Raw genomic sequence first — 7,055 nt, forward strand, 5'->3', positions numbered from 1 at the left:
AATCAGCCCGTTTAAACTGAGTATGAGTACAGCTGTACATCAAGGAAAGGAAAATGAAAGGTTGTTTGCATGCGCAACTCCTGTTTTGTCCACTGAAAATTTATCTTCTATCCCTTGCCCTTAAGAGCAAGTCCATCGGTATGACTTTGCCCGGGCAAAATGAGGGAATGATGATGTGTTGACCGGGCAAGACAGCTTTTGCAACTCCACAGGGCCAATTTTGTCCAGCCATGTTTTGCCTTTTCCTGCCCCAAGTCAAAAAAATGGGCAAGCCCATGAAATTTTTCTTGCCCAAGTTTGGCCGGCTGCCAGCTCGGAAGGAAGGCAACGTGGGTGACGTCATGGGCTAAAGTGGAGAAGCTGACGTTCGAGAGCGACTGCGTGATGCCCACTTGCGTGTCGTGTAGCGCTGGAAAAGGTTGGCGCGTGCTGCAGCGAAATTTGTCATGTTGCGGGAATTAAAAGACAGCAGGGGTCAAGCAATAAAGCTACACGTGTTTAGGTACCGTTGGCTGGTTTGGGATTTTGAACCCAACGGTCAAATAAAATGGGACGTTGGATTAAAAAGTGTTCTGCAGATCTGACGGCTATGAATTAAAATCGATGAACAATAAAAATGATGAACAGTGTTGACCAGGCAAGAAAAACAACAGGTGCAAACCCATGTCCAGTGGCAGTGAATAGTAACTTGACTGGTCGAATTCTTGACTTCTCGACTTTGCCTTTTCTTGACTACGGGTGCACTTGCTCTAATGGCGGTATGAAAATTGTCGGTCGGGCAAACATGATGGTTTGGCGGTGAAGATCCCTTATCTTCATCATAGAATTACTTTTAATGCATAAAAGAAACAAAAAATTAATTTTACAGTAAAGACCAGTTTTGACAGTTTGATTTGATGATCCTCAAATAGAGGGTTTTTTATTTATTATTATTATTTATTTTTTATCAAAAGAGGTCAGCTATCAGCACATCATAATAGATTCAACAAGCAGTACAATAACGAAACACCTTTATAGGATCGACAGAAAGAATCATTTCTCATGGTACCATGAGACTCCTATTCTAAAACAAGAACAAGAACCCAATATACCCCAAGTATACCCACCTTTTAGACAATTCACACACCATTATTCCAAACAAAGATCAGTAACCTCCGAAACAAGAATAAAAAACCCTAAGAGATTATGATCTTTGCGATCTAAAATATTTAAATACTTTTCGAAAGAGGAGTAGCAGACTCCCCTTCCATTTCTATCCAAGCCCACGACGTCCATATCACCATCCAAAGCAAGCCTGGTCCAAATAGCCTGAGGTGTGGAAACCTTAAGGGCACCCAATCAAGATATGCTAAGGGCACCCCATAGCTTTCTCCATGGAATTCCATACCACCACCACTGGCAACCTGCGCCATTTCCAGAGGACATCGACATCGCAGACCACCTCACCCAAAGACGGTAGAACCACCACGACCATCTTGTCCATCGGTCTGCAACCACCAATTTCCAAATCACCACCTCCTTCGCCATATGTCGCTGTCGCATAGCATTGCCACATATCCGACCGAAGCAGCCCTTCCCAGCTGTTAGCCTCTCCAACGAACACATATCGAAACATAACAGTACAATTGTCGGCAATCACCTTAACACCAGTCTGTCCACCTCTAAAGCCGACCACATCGTTCTTCATCATTTTGAGATTGCCGCTGCTATCACCATAACCACCTGTAGCAGCTAAATCCAGGCCAAGAAGCCCCGATCGAAAACCATTAGAGAGCCATACCAGAGTCTCTGCGAGCGACCAAACATTTCTCTGGGCTTGATACAGTGTCTCCGAAATCCAAATAACCCCCACACAGCACTGTTGATTGAACGAAAGTGACGAGAAGTAAGATCCATTTAGCCATAAGGCTAGCAGTGGCCATGGCCAACAAGTTTGGGAATTTTGATCAGAAACCGAGAAGTTCACGATTAAACCCTAGTAGAGCGGCTAGGTCTGACGCATCCATTCATAATGGGTTTGTTAACCTTAGTATAAGAAGTTTTTAAGTGTTTAAAAGTGAACCATTCCTTGTTAAAAGTGTTTTTAAGTTGAGTTATGAGATGAAATATTGAAAAACAGGGTATCAATATATACTATTGCTTTGCCATGTTCATCAAGGCATCAAGCAACTAATCTTTCCAAGTTAAGGAGAATGATTGATTTCCATTGTTTGTTGCTTTGCCAAATCTATTGTCACTATACATATCTCACAAATGAATGTGTATCTTTTTTATATGATTTGCTAGCAATAATCTGTATCTTTTTTATGTTTTGCTAGCATAATCTCATTAATCTGTATCTTTTATGATATGATATCGGTTAGCCTAACATACATAATTTTGATATGATTTTTTTGCATAATAAAATATTTTGATATAATTTCACTTAAATTTGGAGTAGATCATATCTATAAGAAAATAGGTATCTATATTTGCTCTCAGTAAGCAAAGAACCGATCAAATTGACCATTAAGAAAAAGTAGCATTTGAGACCTATTTTTCACATAATAAAAAAAGAGAAAAATTCAGGTACCGTCCCCAAACTATGCTGCCAAGGCCAATTTGATACCCGAACTCTCAAAAGTATCAATGTGATACCCAAAGACCTATATTGGCATCAAGATGATACTTCTGTCAAAAAAATCCAACGGCTCCGTTTGTTTGCTGCCGTGGCAAGCACGTGGGCAAAAAAAAAAGTAAAATGACCAATTTCCCCTTTTTTAATTCATTTTTTTTTCTTTTCATTTCTTTTTCTTTTTTCTCTTCTTCTTCTTCTTTTCATTTCTTTTTCTTCTTTCTCTTCTTCTTCTGGGATTTTCCTCTAGCCAAACCGCCGCAACTTCCGCTGCAAGCTCCGCCACCACATTTCCTTACTTACCTGACAACGTCATCAGCCACCCACCTAATTTTTTTTTTAAATCTTCTTCTGGGTCGGGTCTGCTTCTTCTTCGAGCTCGATGGTTGGATGCTGAGAAATTGAAGAGGATGGGTTGGGTTGGCGGCGGGGCGGTGGAGGGTGATAGGAGAAGCAGAGTTCGGCAGGGATCGGGAATTGGGGTTGGCGGCGAGGTCAAGGCAGGAGATGAGGGACTTGAGGGAGGGGTCGCGGTCGATGAAGGCGGAAGGCTTTCGATGCCAGAGCGGATTCAGGGAGAGTTTCCTCTTGCGGCGAGAAGAAACAAAATCAAATTGCAGAAGATTACATATCCAATCCGGAGTAATCTCCCACTGTTTCTATGAAGAATCAAGCTCAATCCCCATGAAATAGCTTCTGTGGGTTATTTTGTTGAGTTTTCGTCCAAAGTCTGAGAATATGATCTATGCCCACAAGGTGTTTGATGAAATGCCTGAGAGAAACACTCTGTGAATATGATGTATAGACTTGGGGGGCAGGACTATCAATCTTCAGAGGTCACCAACAGTTGCACAAAACCGACGAAATAGCGTTGGTATTTGGAACAAGCTTTGTATCCAAGAGACATGTGCAGTAGGTGTGTGAAAAGAACAAGCTTGGGATATGATCACCAGAACATCGAGGTGAGGAGCCGAAGAGATGGATCAAGTGGGCATCAAGCTAACTGAGTTGCAGGGGAGAAAAGCATAATTAATTCAAGTTACAGGATCATTCTTTCTTCTTTTATTGAGAATTATATGGTAAATTTGTACTTTATGTTCTTTACTTTTTCTTTCCTTTAGTGGAGACACCTTTACATGTTTTGGGGAATAATTTAGGGAATAGATTATGGCTTTAATGCTTTGGGTGTAGGAGCAATTGAGTACGGGGCCGTTGGGTCGTGCTGCACTTGTCAAATGAGCTGCAGAAGAAATGGTAAAGAAGTGGTTTTTGGCTTTATATGCTCAATATGTGGCACACTTGGTGGCTAGTGACTAAAAAGCTCCAATCTAGATCATCATGCTCTATGTTGCGGGGGGAGTAAAGAGAAGCACAGGTTTGACTGACAACTCTTATTGCCAGACTGTGGCATGTGTAGAAGAAAGAAAATCATGAACATATTTATATCTTTCTGCATATGGTTAGCTCAAGAGCATAATCATGAAATTATGTTGTACATGGAAAGAATTTTTTTATTTGTTTGGCCAAATTCTGTGGCCATAAGCTTTTGGATGTTCTTGTTTTTTCTTGGTTCATGCTTGGGGGGCAACAGAGCTGACGAGGTCCAGAGTATGATGAAGAGGATGGGTTGGGTTGGCGGCGGCGGCGGTGGAGGGTGATAGGAGAAGCGGAGTTCGGCAAGGATCGGGAGTTGGGGTTGGTGGCGAGGTCGAGGCAGGAGATGAGGGACTTGAGGGAGGGGTCGCGGTCGATGAAGGCGGGGAGAAGGAGAGGAGAGGATATCGGTGGGGTTAGTGATGGTTTGGGTGGTGGAGAAGGAGAGGAGAGAGAGGAGGTGGAGAGAGAAGAAGAAGAGTCAGGTTGAAGAAGAAGAAGAAAAAGAAATGAATTAAAAAAAAAAAAGGGTAAAAAGTCTATTTTGTCCTTTTTTTTTTGCCCATGTGCTTGCCACGTCAGCAAACAAACGGAGCCGTTGGATTTTTTTGACGGAAGTATCATCTTGATGCCAATATAGGTCTTTGGGTATCACATTGATACTTTTGAGAGTTCGAGTATCAAATTGGCCTTGGCAGCATAGTTTGAGGACGGTACCTGAATTTTTCTCATAAAAAAATAGCCGTTGAAAAATTAGGATTATGTAATTTTATATCTCCAAGTAGGGCTGTTAATTCCGACACGACCTGATAACACGACTCGAAAACCGCATGAAATAAAACTGGTTGAACCCTCACGATTAAAAAGCGGGTCGGCCGTTGGTCAACCTGCCATGACGCATTTAATAAATGGGTCGGTCATGGGTCAACCCGCCAACATGAAGTGAACCCATATAACCCGATTATACTATATTTCTTCTTGAAATTTTAGACGTGGGAGTATTTGATTATAGGATTAGACAATTTGAAATATTTTACTTTATAATTTTTTAGCTATTTTAGCTAAAAAATGACTTAAATATAACTAGTATTTGCTAAAGAATTCTTAAAAGCGAACTATTCCTTGTTAAAAGTGTTTAAGAATTCTTAAACAAGGATTTTTTTGAGTAAAAAGGTCATCCCATTATGTAATTTAGCAAGCAGTACAAAAACGATCCACCCCTATGGGGCGACAGAAAGAACCGTTCCGTAGAAACTACTACAAAACCACCCCTAATAAAAGAGCAAACAAACTAGTAATCTCCTAGCACACCCACTGTTTGGACCCAAAATGAGCATTTTGGCCTGACAAGGCACGTCTTGGAGAAATTGAGCCAATATCAGTGGCTCACATATATATTTTCGATAAGTTCAAAAATATATTATTAAGAGGCTAAATAAGGCCTACCAAACATGGAAATGAAAAATCAACTTTAGCATATTTTCCTACTTCGGCTAGGAGAAAGCGAGCTAGACAAGAAATGAGGGATGGCGGACTAACCATCCGAACTCCAAATGAGTTGAAACTTTCCAGATTAATTCTAGACATCCCATTAATCATTTCTTATGAAGAGTGCCAAAGCTCGTTCGGAGTGGAAAACCTTCAAACAAACAGTCCAATTTTCTGCAGAAGCAAAACTTGGAAACTGGACCTGTAAGAGGTCCAGCAGTGTTTTCGGCCCAACCACTATATGAAAAGCTCTGAAGATTTATCAGGGTGATCTACACTCATAGTGGAACATTTCTTATGAAGATGTCATGATGAAAAACGGAGTGCTTGATGGAGATAAAATTGAAGGAATTTCCTTGTCTAGAAAGGCTTGGAAACTGGACCTGTAAGAGGTCCAGCAGCATTTTCGGCCCAACCACTATATGAAAAGCTCTGAAAATTTATCAGGGTGATCTACACTCATAGTGGAACATTTCTTATGAAGAAGTCACGGTCAAAAACTGAGTGCTTGATGGAGATAAAAATTGAGGGATAAGGGAGCAGAAAATGACTTAAACCTAACAAATTCCATTAAGTGTTTAAGTATTCAAACCTAACATTCCATTAATGTTTAAGTGATAAAACCTAACCCATTATGAGTTGTTTAAAGCCAAATAGTGTTGCTTGGTAGCCTATAAATAGAGGCTACAACATAGAACAATAGGACTCATTCATACATCAAAACATCTCTAAGATGATCTAAGTTCTCTCTAGAGCAAACCTCTCTAAGAGCAACTCCTTTCCTTCTCTTTCTCTTATAGGTGATCACACTCTAAGTCCTAGTCTCCTCAGGAGCCGACTATTAGTGCCACCAAACCCTCTGTCAAAGTGCTTCGGTCCTAGTCTCCTCGGGAGCCGACTGTAGTACCGTGACCACAACGGTTACGGAACCAGCCAAGCAAGGGTAACGCCCTAGCAACCCAGCCAAGCTAAAGTCACGCTTTAGCAAGTACTTCTCTCTACTTCCCGTTGATTTCGCTCTGCTTAACCTACAACGTTAAGTATCGACTTGGTGACACAAGACAAAGTCCTCCAGCACGAGGCACAAAGAATCATGCGACGAGGTTGGTGCTCTCCTCGTCTACAGTCGCTCAAAAGAAGTCAGGTCAAGGGACACCCCCAACGACCGCACTCGAACGGTGCTGGCACGCCCGCGCAGAAAAGAGACTGTTGACCAGCTGCAACAAAATTGGAGCCAAACATTTTGGCACGCCCAGTGGGACCACACTAGAGTCTTTTTGTATTCGCCAACACTCTAAGTCCTAGTCTCCTCAGGAGCCGACTATCAGTGCCACCAAACCCTTTGTCAAAGTGCTTCGGTCCTAGTCTCCTCGGGAGCCGACTGTAGTACCGTGACCACAACGGTTACGGAACCAGCCAAGCAAGGGTAACGCCCTAGCAACCCAGCCAAGCTAAAGTCACGCTTTAGCAAGTACTTCTCTCTACTTCCCGTTGATTTCGCTCTGCTTAACCTACAACGTTAAGTATCGACTTGGTGACACAAGACAAAGTCCTCCAGCACGAGGCACAAAGAATCCTG

This window comes from Rosa rugosa, chromosome 3 (assembly GCF_958449725.1).
Source record: "Rosa rugosa chromosome 3, drRosRugo1.1, whole genome shotgun sequence".
NCBI classification, from domain to species: domain Eukaryota; kingdom Viridiplantae; phylum Streptophyta; class Magnoliopsida; order Rosales; family Rosaceae; genus Rosa; species Rosa rugosa.